General features: G+C 43.9%; 2 protein-coding genes and 1 pseudogene across 2 annotated transcripts in view; 2 read left to right on the top strand and 1 right to left on the bottom strand.

Annotated features, from left to right (window-relative positions):
* Positions 1-15,427, top strand: part of LOC142190702 (gastrula zinc finger protein XlCGF66.1-like) — a 403,831-nt gene that overhangs the window by 82,629 nt on the left and 305,775 nt on the right. The gene's annotated exons all lie outside the window — the stretch shown is intronic.
* The window catches only part of LOC142184020 (uncharacterized), a 193,594-nt gene that overhangs the window by 47,047 nt on the left and 131,120 nt on the right, over positions 1-15,427 (bottom strand). The gene's annotated exons all lie outside the window — the stretch shown is intronic.
* Positions 1-15,427, top strand: part of LOC142184611 (uncharacterized) — a 58,716-nt pseudogene that overhangs the window by 36,470 nt on the left and 6,819 nt on the right.

Raw genomic sequence — 15,427 nt, 5'->3', positions numbered from 1 at the left:
ACCATACAAAATAAAAATTACTGTAACGGAGAGGAAAAACTATTTTATAAAGTTTTTTAGCAGCACTTTGTTTTATTAAATAAAAGAACAGAAAAGTGAAAAGCCGACACAATTTCCCTCCTATTTTGTTTATATTTTCTCAGATATAAAAAAAATTAAAACACCTGCAAAAAGACAAACAACATAAAAATAAAGTCCTATGTGTCACCGAAAAACAATGCAGAAATTAGTTGAATAACACATATGATGAAAATGTTACAGCCCTCAAAACCGCACAAACAACAAAAACATAAAATGTGTCTGGTCCTGGACGAAAAATTACCCGGTACTGAAGAGGTTAAAGAGAGATTTTATCAAAACCGACTTTATTTTTTATGCCTCTCTATGAGCAGACAACCCCTCACCAGAACAAGGCCACTTTTTTGAACAATCTTTTCAGTGGGAATCCCTTTGAGCAGACCACACATTGGCTCAGATTTACCAATAGTGTAAACTTCGATAGACAATCTGATACTACACCAGATTTATCACAGTGACTGAACTGGATGATAAACCTGCCATATCTATACCCTGTCCAGTCTACATTTATACCACCTTAGATGGTTTACTTTCAGCCAAAACTTTATGACGTAATTTTGGTGCATTTTTGAGAATACACTTCACAATATATTCCTCATCTTTATTAAAATCTATTTAATTTTGACACGTTCATTAGAGGGAATTGGACCAAACAATCACAAATATTTTACTGATGGTGTATAATTGTATCCATTATTATAACGAGTATTGTTTCCTTTTATCAATGATTGTATATTCTTACAAATGTGCACATATATAAGGACATCCACTGACAACTGCAAACTGGGAAGAAGCTTTTTATTAATATGCAAATGAGGTAATGATACTAATGATCAGAGAAGAAGGTATATCCAGTTATATTTACTGTCTGAGCAGTACTCATCTTATGTTTATTCTCCAACCTTGTGATTATAGAAGATGTTATATATGGTTTGGAAATCTTTCCCTTATATACTAATTGTGTATTCACGTGCACACAACAGTACACACAATATATATAGACAGTAACATGTGAGAAAAGTATGATGAGAGTCCACAAGAAGAGTCTCCAGTTCCTCTACTCTTGGACATATATTTGGCTGTATTTATGGCAGGTTGGGATTGCAGATGGTGCAGAGATCATTCATAGAGCTCATGGCAATGGGAAGAACCATTTCTTGTAATATTATGAGGCGAAGCTACAAATGTCACTATGATGTGGTGTTATTGGGGAATCATTTGGGTATTATGTCTCAAATAAAGAAAACAATGAGATTTCGTAAATTATTGTCTAGTATAAAAGTATTAAACATATGATATTACTTTATTAATATGGGAGGTAATAAGGTGGTTGTACTAAGAATTATGGGTATTACAATATATTCATCTTTATACATGTTGTAGATTTTGGTATATCTGTATAAACTATAGTCAAATGAAAACTCTTGTAATTTTCCTATTAATTAATACAGAAATCAGATTATTTTCCAAAATGACACTGAGATTTGTCATCAGAAGTTAATTGTATATAATTCTATTCTAACATTACACAATATTATATATATTATTAGTAGTGTTATATTCGATATTCGTTTTGAATAACCGTTCAATATTCAACTATTTGATTGAATATCGAATCCCATTATAGTCTATGGGAGAAAATGCTTTGTTTCAGGGGATCCCACCATTCGACTCAGGAGGGTGACCAAGTCCACTATCACACCTCAGCAAATGATGCCAACACCTCTGCAATGCAACTGGGACAGCAGGGGAAGCATGTCTGGGGACATCTAACAAGTCACTGTTTTACCCCACCATCACAGTCTATCAACTACACACTTTCCGCACTCAAAAAAAACCTCTATCAAAGTGGGAAAATACCTGGAAACTTTCTTTCTTCTCCAAATGGATGGACACAAACCCAAATTTAAGCTAAAGAAACATTAACAAGCACCCCTTTAAATCACGTTGCCAGCGCCGCACCTCCCATGAGGCGACCTGAAGCGACCGCTTCAGGCGACGCTATGCCGGGGCCCCGGGGGAGGGTGGCATTTTTGCTGACCTAAGTCAGTCCAGGACAAGCTGTCCTGAACTGGCTTAGCGTCACCGTCTTGGCAGCCCGGCACGGAAAGCGAGCAGTGGATTGGGGCGGCCCTGTGGATGCAGCGCTGCTCCAGCGGCTGCCCCTCACGCTTAGCAGAGAGCTCTCCCTGCCTGCTAATGACGCTCGCTCCACTCGGCCCCGCCCCCTCCGCTCGGCTTTCTGACATCCGCCTCAGGCAGCACAAACCCTAGGTTCACCCCTGCACGTTGCTCATGACAACTACAGATGGAATCCATCAGTACCCACCCTGAACTGTCATTGTGGATGTTTGTGCGTGCGTGTGTGTGTGATGTGGTAAGACCTTCCAAAATTCACATTTATGGCCCTTAACATGAGCCCTTCCAAATTAAGTTACAGGCCCTTAAGCTGAGCTACCAGCAGAGATTGAGGCCCTTCAGGTGACTTCAGCCTTCTACCTGCAGAGTTTTTGGCCCTTGGAGTGAGTTGAGCCTTGCACCAGCAGAGTGTTAGCCCCTTTAAAATTCTTTGCCCCTAAAAAAGTGGTTGCAGAACCATCACTCTCATTGTGTTGGATTGATGCAGTGGATTGGACTGAGGACCCAGACATTGACCTTGATTCGAATTGGGAAATTGATAACATTTTGGCATCAAGTCCTGGGGTAACTTTTATTTAGAGGGCCGCAAAGGTGGAGAATTGGCTGAAACTACCGGTAATGGTCCTCTAATATGGGACTCTACATTACCTCTACAGCAGGGGTCTCAAAGTCTGGGTGAGGCTGGGCCGCATCAGGTTTTCCCAATTTTTTTTTTTTTCTAAAAGTCGCCATATTCTGACAGCCATAACTTTTTTATACATCAGTGTACGAGGGCGTCTTTTTTTGCGGGGCCGGGTGTACTTTTTAGTTCTACCATTTTCGGGAAATGCTTTTGCTTTGATCACTTTTTATTTAAATTTTTACCAGAATCAAAACAGTGAAAAAATGGCGGTTTGGCACTTTTGACTATTTTTCCCACTACGGCATTTACCGTACAGGAAAAATATTTTTATAGATTTGTAGAGCGGGCGATTTCGGACATGGGGAGACCTAACATGTATGTTTTTCACAGTATTTAACTACTTTTATATGTGTTGTAGGGAAAGGGGGGTGATTTGAATTTTTCATACTTTTTATATTTTTTTATATTTTTTTTTTTAATTTTTTTTTTTTGCCTTTATTAGACCCCCTAGGGGTGTTGAACCCCAGGGGGTCTGATCACTAATGCAATGCATTACAATGCTAATGCATTGCAAAAAATCATCAATTCTTTTGCAGGCTGCAGACAAGCCTGGGAGCCTTGTAAAAGCTCCCGGCTGTCATGGCAACGTGACGTCGGCCCTGGAGCTTGCTCCAGGCGCCGTCGATCACCGGCAAAATGGCGGCCTTCGACCGTGGCGCCAGAGGGGTTAGCGCCGGTTGTCTACTGCTTAAATCCGTGCTTAAAGCAGTAGACACCCGGCGGCTATGGCGGCTGCCCGGCTCCCGAAAGGTCGCCGTAGTTACACACCCGGCATGCGCCGTACTATTACGACGGATGTCGGGATGTCCGCTGGGGGCCACAAACTATTGTCCCGAGGACCGCAGTTGGCCCACTGGCCGCAAGTTTCAGACCCCTGCTCTACAGGGTTTTGATTACGGTTTAATAGTCCAAACAACATGCTCCAGTACTTTAGCTGTAGATCAGAAACCACTTTCCCTTTCGACACCAGATTTAACAAAGTTTCACCATCATCATCCTGCTGAGATGGAGCCACTAAAGGAAACCTTGCCTTCAAAGGCATGTCCTGGAGCTGCGACTGAGCCAAATCTAAACACAGAGTCCGTTGGAACTGAACAAAATTCACCAGCAGTGTTTTTGGCCCTTAGGGTGAGTTGAGCCTTGCACCAGCACTTGTTCCATAACATCAGGCGGGCCCTAAGTTCTGCACTAAGTTACACAAAGTTCCACTTGACCACCGACGCGTGGACAAGTGCATGCGGCTCCTCTACATACATGTCACACACAGACAGCTCTATTACATACACAAAAAAAAAAAAAAAAAACTTTGCAAGTCTTCAGTAGGTGATACCTTTTTTAATGGCTAACTCATAATGATGACAGAATATGACGTTTCGAAGCTTTTCTCTGAGCTTCTTCTTCAGATATAACTAAAAACACTTTCTAGAGGCTGCATATTTATGTACAACAGGACACATAGGGATAGGATTACAGGAGGGAGGGGGGAAGAGGCTTATTACTATATACTTATAACAACAAACATCCAAACAACAAACAACATTACATCCACTACTGCAAAAAGACAACCGTCTAAAATCCATATTTTCTGACCCCCCTCTCCTATGCTACAGACAGCCACCAAACCTCAGGAATATGATTATTAGCAGCTCACTATCACCTCCAACTAACAAAGGAACATTCCCATGTGGACAGAAGAGGTGCAAGACCTGCCCGCACATACTGACCACTCACAAGATAGAGATACCAAACTCTAACAGGGAATATAAAATCCCAGGTACGTTCACCTGTAACACACCTAATGTAGTGTATTTGATCATTTGCACCAAATGTTCCACTGAAAATCTGTATGTTGGAGAGACCGGTCAGAAACTCAGAATGAGAATTAATTCACATCGCCATACAATCAAACAACAGAGAACTGATCTTCCCGTGCCAAATCATTTTTGCCAGGAAGACCACAGCATCATCAATGACATGAAAATCTTGATCTTAAAAGGGAACTTTAAATCAAGGAAACAGCGACTGATTTATGAGTACAAGGCCATGACCCTATTCCAGACGTTGGACAATGGGATGAACATCTCACGTGGGTTTATGTCTTTTTATACACATCATTAAGACAGCCATTAAGATAAGAACTGGGGGATCTGGCAATTGATTGTTTGTTGTTATAAGTATATAGTAATAAGCCTCTTCCCCCCTCCCTCCTGTAATCCTATCCCTATGTGTCCTGTTGTACATAAATATGCAGCCTCTAGAAAGTGTTTTTAGTTATGAGAAGAATATCTGAAGAAGAAGCTCAGAGAAAAGCTTCGAAACGTCATATTCTGTCATCATTATGAGTTAGCCATTAAAAAAGGTATCACCTACTGAAGACTTGCAAAGTTTTTTTTTTTTTTTTTTTATATTTTATAACCACTGGCTAACACGGTACCAAAACAAACATTTTCCTTTTACCTATTACATACACGTAACACAAGGAACGGTTCTGCTACATATACATCACACACAGACAGCTCTGCTACATACACGTCACACACAGACAGCTCCTCTACATACACGTCACACACAGACGGCTCCACTACATACACGTCACAGACATCTCCGCTACATACGCGTCACACACAGACGGCTCCACTACATACACGTCACACAGAGATGGCTCCTCTACACAAACGTCACACACAGACGGCTCTGCTACATACACGTCACACACAGATGGCTCCTCTACACAAACGTCACACACAGACGGCTCCGCTACATACACTTCACACACAGACGGCTCCGCTACACACACGTCACACACAGACGGCTCCGCTACACACACGTCACACACACACGGCTCCGCTACACACACGTCACACACAGACGGCTCCGCTACACACACGTCACACACAGACGGCTCTGCTACACACACGTCACACACAGACGGCTCTGCTACACATACATCACACACAGACGGCTCTGCTACATACACTTCACACACAGACGTCACACACAGATGGCTCTATAACATACACGTCACACACACAGCTCTGCTACATACACGTCACAAACGGGGAGCTTCACTACATACACGTCACACATAGACGGCTCTACTACATACACGTACAGAAACAGAGCACTACTACATACACGTCACACACAGACAGCTCTATAGAGAGATCTCTAATATCTGGTCATGTGATTCTGTGACTCTTCCCACACAGGTGACATCATCACAGGTCCTTTAGCTCACTGGGATTTAGTATCTTCTGCACAGATGAAGCCATAACAGCAGGACCTGATCATGTGACTCCTTGACTCCTCCCACACATATGACATCATCACAGATCCTGTGAGCAGACGGCTGCTGTACTCGAGGAGGTAAGTGCTCGCTTTCAGCCTTTCTCATACATTCAGTCACCCTCCCTGTGGCCCCCACACACTATAATGTCCTCCCTGTGCCCCCACACACTAAAATGTCCTGCTTGTGGCCCCCACACACTATCTTGTCTTCCTTATGGCCCTCATACACTATAATGTTCTCCTCGTGGCCCCCACGCACTATAATGTCCTCCTTGTGGCCCCACACACTATAATACTAACATACATACAGTGTGACAGGTCTTCGTAGCCTTTAATCAGTTACATTGAAGCTTCTTAAAACAAACTTCAGAAAAAGTCTCTTATTTCCTGAGGATTTGGTAAATTCCAGTATTTCTAGTGGTCTCAGGACTCGGCTGCTTTAAAGGGGTTGTTACCCTATTAACTTCTGCTTTGTGGGTTGGAGATCCCTTTCATGCCAGCACCACTTCATATTTTTGAGTGTGCAGTTCCATTTTTTGTATTACACTTATCTTTAACTTGATTGATCCTGCAAATTCTTCATCATGGAACAATGGGTTCCGATCTTGTTCCGAAGTCACATGATCAGAAACTATCCCCCACCCCCGCTCCTCTTCTGATCTCGTTGGTAATTTACCTGTGCTATGGGGCTGGCTTTACTATAGTCGGCCATAGTGAGTTCCAGTCTTCTTACCATAAGACAACAACTTTATTGGTAGATTTTACACTCTGATACTATTACTAATACTATTACAACTCTATTTCCAACTCTGATAAATCGTCCCCTTTACCCGAAAAAACAATTAGATTCTGTTCAGCCTATCACACACCTTATATACCCACCAAGAAAGCCCACAACAAGTCACTTCCTTCCTGAGCTACACGCTGCCGACGTCAGAAGTAGGAGGTGGTGATCATTATGTGACTCAACTCTTCTATTTATTCCATGGGATTCCATGTAGTGATTACATTGTCTCATCTTCTCTCCATTCAGGTTCCTACAATATAGAATCCTTTCAGTATCTTCTATATAAGAGAATATTCCTGATTGAGCCATCAAGGATGGAAAGATACAGGAACAAGATGGCGGGAAGTCTATTAAATCTCACCCTAGAGATCATCTACCAGCTTACTGGAGAGGTGAGAGATTCTGATGATGTCATCATTACATCATTTTTTTTTTTATGTCAATTGTGAGCCCCATATAGGGATCACGATGTACATTTTTTTTTTTTCCATTTAAGTATGTCTTTGTAGAATGGAAGGAAATCCATGCAAACAAGGGGAGAACACACAACTTTCCTATCTTTAGTAATAACAGATGATATGACTAGAGAGGTGATGGACTCTGGACATGTGTGTAGTGTTATTTATTAATGTGTCTCCCCATAACCAGGATTACACAGTAGTGAAGAAGACCTCTAGTGGGCGCTGTCAGGCTCCTGTGTATGATGGATATGGAGGAACCCTCGGCCCAATCCTGGGGCCTCCACCTCACCCCCTGATACAGGAGGAGATGAATGAACAGAAGATCCTAGAACTCACCAACAAGATGCTGGAGCTGCTGACTGGAGAGGTGACGCTGCTGGGAATGCTGGGACATTATACAGTAACTGGAGGGGTCGCGGTGATGACTGTATCATTGTGTTGTCAGGTTCCTATAAGGTGTCAGGATGTCGCTGTCTATTTCTCCATGGAGGAGTGGGAGTATTTAGAAGGACACAAGGATCTGTACAAGGAGGTGATGATGGAGGACCACCAGCCCCTCACATCAGCAGGTAATAGACATGACTATATACACATGGACTTCCATTATTTGTATGTACAGAATGAATTCAGTCCCTGTCTGTGTTTCCTACAGGTAGATCCAGTAAGAGGACAACACCGGAGAGATGTCCCAGTCCTCTTCTTCCACAGGATGATCAGGTAGATGGAGATATTCCCTATGATGTGTAGACGGGCTGGGAAGTCCTTCTGGTCAGTCTTGTTGTATCCAGCAGTATTATATGGTTATATACATGGGCGGTGTCATTGAGCCGCCATCTAATATGTTTATCCAGCTTCTCACAGACCTGCAGCTACTGTCAGGACATCTTTAATCTTCATGTGGATTAAAGATCTAGAATAGAGATGAGCGAATAGTAGTCGATCGAAAAGATATTCGATCGAATACTAAAGTGCTCGAGATATTCGATTCTGATCGAATACCACGCAGTAAACGCAGTAAAAATTCGTATCCCCTCCCACTTTTCTGTGCAGGGGAGATGGGACAGGAAGCAGGAAAACGTAGGCATCGAAAAAAAAATAGGAAAAAGTCATTGGCTGGCTATCAGGTGACCTCGGATTTATAAGACTAGTGTCAGCCATATTCGTATCAGATGCGGCTTGGATTTAGATTGGGAGAAATGTGATGAGGCTCAGAGAGGATTTACCTTCTGTTAGGCAGGAAATATTCAAAAAACAGCTCTTTTCAGATCTAAACTGCTTGAAGCGTGTATATACACCATCAGCATATACACTCATCCTGCAGAAATTTCACAAAAGCCCATTTTAGGGCACAAATTCTCTACCACTGGTATACAGTATATACCTGTCCCATAGTGGTGTGATGCACAGTGTATACTTTCCATCCGGTATACCATACTTCACATACGCTAAATATATATACCATCTGTGTATACTTGCAACAATATGCTTGTATACATCAGTGTGTGCGCCCATTATACCTGTCCCATAGGGGTGTGAAGCAAAGTGTATATTTCCATCCGGTAGTACTTCACATACAATCTATATATATACCATCCATGTATACTTGCAACAGTATGCTTTGTGGGGGAGGTATGCTCAGCAGTAGCAGCAGCGGACCCACACAGTCAGAGACAGATACCAAAATCAGGTTCAACAGGGTTTTAAACCTGTGTGTTTATTTTGCAAAAATATAAGGAATTGGCAGACAAAATAAATAAGCCTTAATTTCAGGCAAAAATAGTAAACACAAATACCTGCCCGGCTGGGCAACTAACTAAACAAGAGCACTCTACCTATACGTATGGCTTCAGCCACACGGGGAAAAAAAAACAACCAAAACAGGATCTGTGGTACACACTGGTCTCACCAGATATCAGGATGTGTGGACAGGACCTGGCTCCACCACTCTTCCCCAGGAACTTCCCAGGTCTAAAGTGTTGTCAGGCTTTATAGGCCTGTAATGAGGCCCAGTTCCTACCTGTGCATGCAAGTTCCTTCCTGCAGTGGAATAAGAAGGGTTAAACTCACAGATGTGGCTTTGATACAGCCACATGAAGACTTCACTTACCACACATAAGAGAGGAACCTAGGGGATAATGCTTCCAGTGGCATTTCCACCAGTCAGCCACTACCTCCAGTCGTGTTCCTATCCAAGAGTCTGCCTCTCTTGGTGATTTAGTGGTTGTGGACTCGCAACCAGCACGTCCCATCCTCGGTGATAATGACGAGACACAGTTCCATGTTTCTGTTCCAGCTCACAAGTTCATCCTTCTCCTCCACCAGCATCACTGTTAAAAACCACATTTCTAACCACCCCATTAAGGCTCACCCCAAGGGCCAAAAACAAAAACTCTGCTGCTACAAGCCTCAACTCACCCCAAGGGCCAAAAACTCTGCTGTTGCAAGGCTCAACTCATCCCAAGGGCCAAAACCTCTGCTGTTGCAAGGCTCAACTCACGTCAAGGGCCTAAGGGCTCTGAGAAGAGAAGACTTACTATAAAACTCCAGTCCTTAAAAATTCCAAAATTATCTTTGAAGAAAAACTTTTTTACATGCCATTCTTCAGCAACCCTCAATAAATCAAATACAAATCTATTGATATTCTAACTCTAACTAATCTATTCATATTCTATTGATAATCTAACATACTATGAGAAAACATAACTACAGTAAATCGTTGACCAGTTTTCATTTTTCAAAAATTGTGACAAGATAGGAAACAGAAATCAAACTTGAACTCAAAAGAAAACATAGACACACGCAGGTTCTATTATGAAGTTACAAGTAGAAGAGTCACTCAGCAAGTGACAGATGTGGTTTTTTTGTGTATTCTCTGTCCCACCAAAAAGGCTAACTTGTGGGCGTACTGGCACCCCCTAACCAAACTCGCCAATTCCCATTCAATTCTATCTACCGGAAATAAGGACGAGATGTTATTTTTATACCGGGGGTCGAGGATTGCAAAAATTCAGTATTGGTTGCTCTCCATGATGTGTACAATACGTTTGTCACTGGAAAAGCAGCCCAACATGAAGTCAGCCATGTGTGCCAGAGTGTTAATCGGCATGACACTTCGCTGCCCCCACCGGAAGGGTTACTCTCCATTTCCTCCTCCCCTTTCGCCCCATGCGCTCTGAAGCAATGGGACGCACTGAACTTCCCCGCTAGCCTCGTGTATGAGAATGACATCTGCCACTTCATCCTCTTCCTCAGTCATTCAACGCTGAGAAGCTAACAGGAATGTGCTCTGAGTATCTAGCTGTGATGGGTCTACTCCTATCCTGGACTCCTCAGCGTGCAATGCGTTATCCCTGATAGCAATGAGGGATTCTCGCATCACACACAGGAGCAGTATGGTTACACTCACTAGTGCGTCATCACAGCTGACCCTCTTGGTGGACTCCTCAAAGACGCGTAGGATGTCACATAAGTCTTCCATCCATGGCCGGTGTTCAGGCAGATGTAGGTGTTGCTGGAGGGTTTTCAAGTTAGCAGCAGCTACTGTAGATTTAAGAAAGTGGGCACACAAGTGCCGCACTTTCACCAGTAGCTAAGGCACATTGGGGTAAGTTTTTAAAAACCTTTGCCAAACATGGAAAGTGTTTTGAGTCTGGCAAGCTCCAGAGCCACTACCATTATTACACACGACCATGCCTGGGCCCATATGCATTGGCGAAAACCACATTGCTGTCTCCTCTAGGATGGCATCCCTCACCTCGGGGGCAGTGTGTTTTCTGTCGCACAAGCTGATGAGCTTCAGCATGACCTGCTGTCATGTCCCCACAACAGTGCTGCAGCGTTTCCAGCTCGCAGCTGGGGTCGATGTTACGGTGGAGTAGGAGGGTTTGTGAGAACCTCTGCCAGGAATCTTGGGTGTGAAGAGGAGATGGGCCACCCCAGTTGGCAACCCGGTCCCAGCCTCCACTACATTCACCCAGCCTGTCATTAGAGGGAAGCAGCATCTCTGTCTGCATGCGCTTGTCCATGCATCGATGGTCAAGTGGACCTTAGAGCAAAGCGCAGAACTCAGGGCCCACCTGATGTTATGGGACACGTGCTGGTGCAAGGGATGGCACACCAAGAGAAGTAGTGACGGCTAGGGACAGCATAGCGAGGTGCCTCAGTTGCCATCAGGTCACGGAAAGCCTGAGTCTCCACAAACATAAACGCCAACATCTCCAGGGCCAGCAGTTTTGAAATGAGGCTGTTGAAGGCTTGGGCATGTGGGTGGGTTGCCCTGTATTTCTGCCTGCGCTCAAATGCTTGGGAGATGGTGGGTTGCTGGGAAGAGACACATGATGGTGCAGGCAAATGGAGCAGAGGCAGGAAAAGGGGAAGATGAGGGTGAAGTCCCCAAAGAGGCATATGTGGAGATGTCCTGGATGGTGGTCTGGACTGCAGCGCCAGCACTGGAAACAGCAGAAGAGTCTGTGTTGGCAACACCGTCCGATGATTGTCCTGCGTTTGATCTCTCCCACTGAGCCCAGTGTTTGCCTTCCAAATGACAGTGCATGGCTGAGGTGGTCAGGTTGCTCTTCTCAGAGCCCCTATTCAGTTTTGAGTTGCACAGTGTGCAAACCACACTCAGTTTGTCCTCCGCATATACATTGAAAAATCTACACACCATCGAGGGACGTGGCCTCGATGGGTGAGTGGCTAATACAGGGAACGTCTTGGGCCTTGCAGGCTCTGGCCCGGCTTCTGTGCAGCAGCTGTCCTGTGCCTCTGGACATGCCTCTGCCTCTAGCCACCTTTTTGGTGCTGCGTTTGCCTCCACATCTACACTGTTTTCCCCACTAGACATCAACCCTGTCCAGGTTGGGTCGGTCACCTCGTCGTCCACCACCTCCTCTTACTCACTCTGCTCCTCCTCCTGCAACACCGCACATGACAACAACCTGCCCTGATGGCAACTGTGTCTCGGCATCATCACTGAGGACAGGTTGTGGGTCCACAACCACAAAATCGGCAGGAGATGGCGGATGCTCCAGTGTTTAGGCATCAGAACAGAGATATTTGTCTGGTAGCTCCTGGAATTCGGGAAGTGATTGAACAGAGTGCTTTAAGGGCCTAAAACTATGCTAATACAAGGCTCACCTAAGCCCAAGGGCCTGAAAAGTAAATTTTTGTATGGCTCAGCTTAAGGGACTCTAAATTAGTTTGGAAGGGCTCACCTCAATTGCCAGAAAAGTAATTTTTGGAAGTCTCCTCACATCACATACACAATGACAGTTAAGGGTGGGGGCTGTTGGATTTCCCATTGCCTATGCCGTCTGTGGTTGTCATTGGTAACATGATTTAAAGGGATGCATGGTAATGTTTCTTTAGCTTAAAATTTGTTTTTCTGTCCATAGTAATGTAGAGCAAAGAAGGTTTCCAGATATTTTTTCACTTTCATAGAGGTTCTATGGAGTGTGGAAAGTGTCTAGTTGATAGGCTGTGATAATAAGATAAGATAAGATATTCCTTTAATAGTCCCACAATGGGGAAATTTCAGTGATACAGTTTCATAGATGGTACAGTAGTATATAACAAGAGAGAAACACATACAAGCTCATGGCAGATGGAGAAATCCTATGAATCATAGCAACTAAACCGAAAGAAACACAGACACACTGCAGGATCATTTAGTTCTCTGTGTGGAGTGATGTTAATAATACAGCCGAATGTGGTTGGAGGACACGAGGAGGGGGGTCACAGCATGTAGATATAACAGGCAGAAAAACATTTTTGCAGAGGTGGGGGACATATGCAGCTATCAAGATAACATGTGGTAGTTCCTTTGGTAGGTGGTGAGATCTCCTGCTCACAGCTGATAGTTCGGTATCTTGCATCAGCACTATTGTCCATTAACCACAAAAAAAATGCCCCTAATGTCCTTCATCACAAGCCCTCCTCCTCCTCCTTCCTCCTTACCACTGTGTTCTACTTCCCCAAAGAAGTCTGAAGCCATCCAGGTATACATGGTGCTGCTCTCTTGCCAAGCTTCCATAACTCTTGGGGTAGGTGGGTGATGATAGGTTTCCAGGCTGTAGCAGAGTCCCACGTGTACACAGTAATAGAAAGAAATACCAGTCAGCTGTAGCATCTTCACACATCAGCAATAGATGCCAAAAATCATCTCCTTGAACGAAGAAGTCCACGCTTCCATGTAGGTTTTCCTCCATGCCGCATGGTGTCCTGGGGGGATGGTAATAGGCACATGTGTAGACACAGGAAACCAGCTGAACCAGGTCTTGAGTCCATGCTTTACAATAGAAACAAAAGGAACAAAATACTCCACAGGGTCTTACATTCGATTTATAGTTGCTAATTCATAGTGCTAGTTTTCTTGGTTACAGGATTTTTGAAGATACAGAGAAAAAGAGTGAGAAAGGAAAGATAAGGTTGCTCCCAGCTTGGAGCACTGTATCGAGGCAGCCACTAAGGGCACCAGGAAGAGGAGGAGGGGTAATGGGGTAATACAGGGACTTAGAACTGTTAGATGCCCCCAGGCAAGCTTCCCCTGCTGTCCCAGTTGCATTACAGAGGTGTTGTCATCATTTCCTGAGGTGTCATTGTGGACTTGGTGACTCTCCTTAGTCGAATTTGGGTTTCCCCTGAAATGAGCATTTTTTTCCCCATAGACTATAATGGGATTCGATATTCATTTAAATATTGAGGGTCTACTAGAAACACATATTGAATATTTCATTACTTGATCATCTCTAATCTAGAACATTTCTCCATGACTTCCCCATTTGTCCGGTGACCTTTACATTATTTGTTTCACAGATTTTCCATCCGGATAAAGATGTGAGTGACATGAATGCTATATCTATGAGAATAAAGGAAGATCCCTATGTGAGTGGTGATGAGGAGTGTGAGGAGGACATTGTTACAGGGAACCGCCCAGGTGAGGAGTCACCACTATATGAAGCACAGAAGGGTCACTGATTCTATTCAGACATTGTTTAGACTATTTGTTGTTCCCCGATTCAGGTAAAATACTAATAATACATGAATATAAATGTGATACCGCTATAGGGGGTAATAAATGTAGTATAGAATAGAACGGACAGCAGGAATATGGACCTGACATCGATGTGAACGAGGCAAATTTCTTCCTCACCGGCTGTCAGTCCTCGTGAAGGGAAAGAATTGACCAGAATTATATAGCAGATTATTTCAGGTAGCGGAAAAATAATCCTCCTGCTCGATCTTCAGGCAGATTCTACCTCAGAGCTCTATGGAAATAAATGGGAGGTGGGAAATCCCGCCTGGCCAGTAAGGAATCTGATGGAGATTCGGGGGCTGATTTGGTATAACGGAAAAATTCTTCTGGATTCCTGAAGCAGCTTCTACAAATGTCACTGTGTAAACCTCACCTTAGACCCCAATCACACTATGGAATCTGGACTAGAAAATCTGGTCTGTACATCAGTCACATTTCCCAGCCCGAACTCTGTCCACACACCAGGACTCCCTGTATCATGGTGGTAGACGCTAGGAGTCCCTGCTTCCTTGTGACTCCATAGACCCTACTACATACTGTATGGGACAGCAGATCCGCAGTGAGTTCAGGCTGGGAAATCCAGCAGATGTGGTTTGGATTCTATTGTGTGTATGGGGTGTAATACAGTAAGATTTATGGCATCCTACAGTATTATTCCACATAAGTGGCCATATTTAAGCATTTTCACTTTGGAATCTTAGAAGAGACGTCCAGATAAGACGATCTATATCAGGACAGGACAACTAGTAATGTAGACAGAGGCCTGGACTTAGCAGTACAAAATAAGGGCCTTGATGTTCGGTCCTAAATGTGGGTTCTGTTGGGATAAGATAAACTACTCTAGGTGCAGAAATTGTAATGAGATTGTGATGAATGTCCTTTATGTATCGTGAGCAAGGTGATCTACCAGGGACAGGCAGGGCCGCCATCAGAACAGTGCTGGTGCTGTCAGCGGCCCG

Source organism: Leptodactylus fuscus, chromosome 1 (assembly GCF_031893055.1).
Source record: "Leptodactylus fuscus isolate aLepFus1 chromosome 1, aLepFus1.hap2, whole genome shotgun sequence".
Classification (NCBI taxonomy): Eukaryota; Metazoa; Chordata; class Amphibia; order Anura; family Leptodactylidae; genus Leptodactylus; species Leptodactylus fuscus.
The sequence above is the reverse complement of the archived record's forward strand: the minus strand, read 5'-3'. Positions and strand labels throughout refer to the sequence as shown.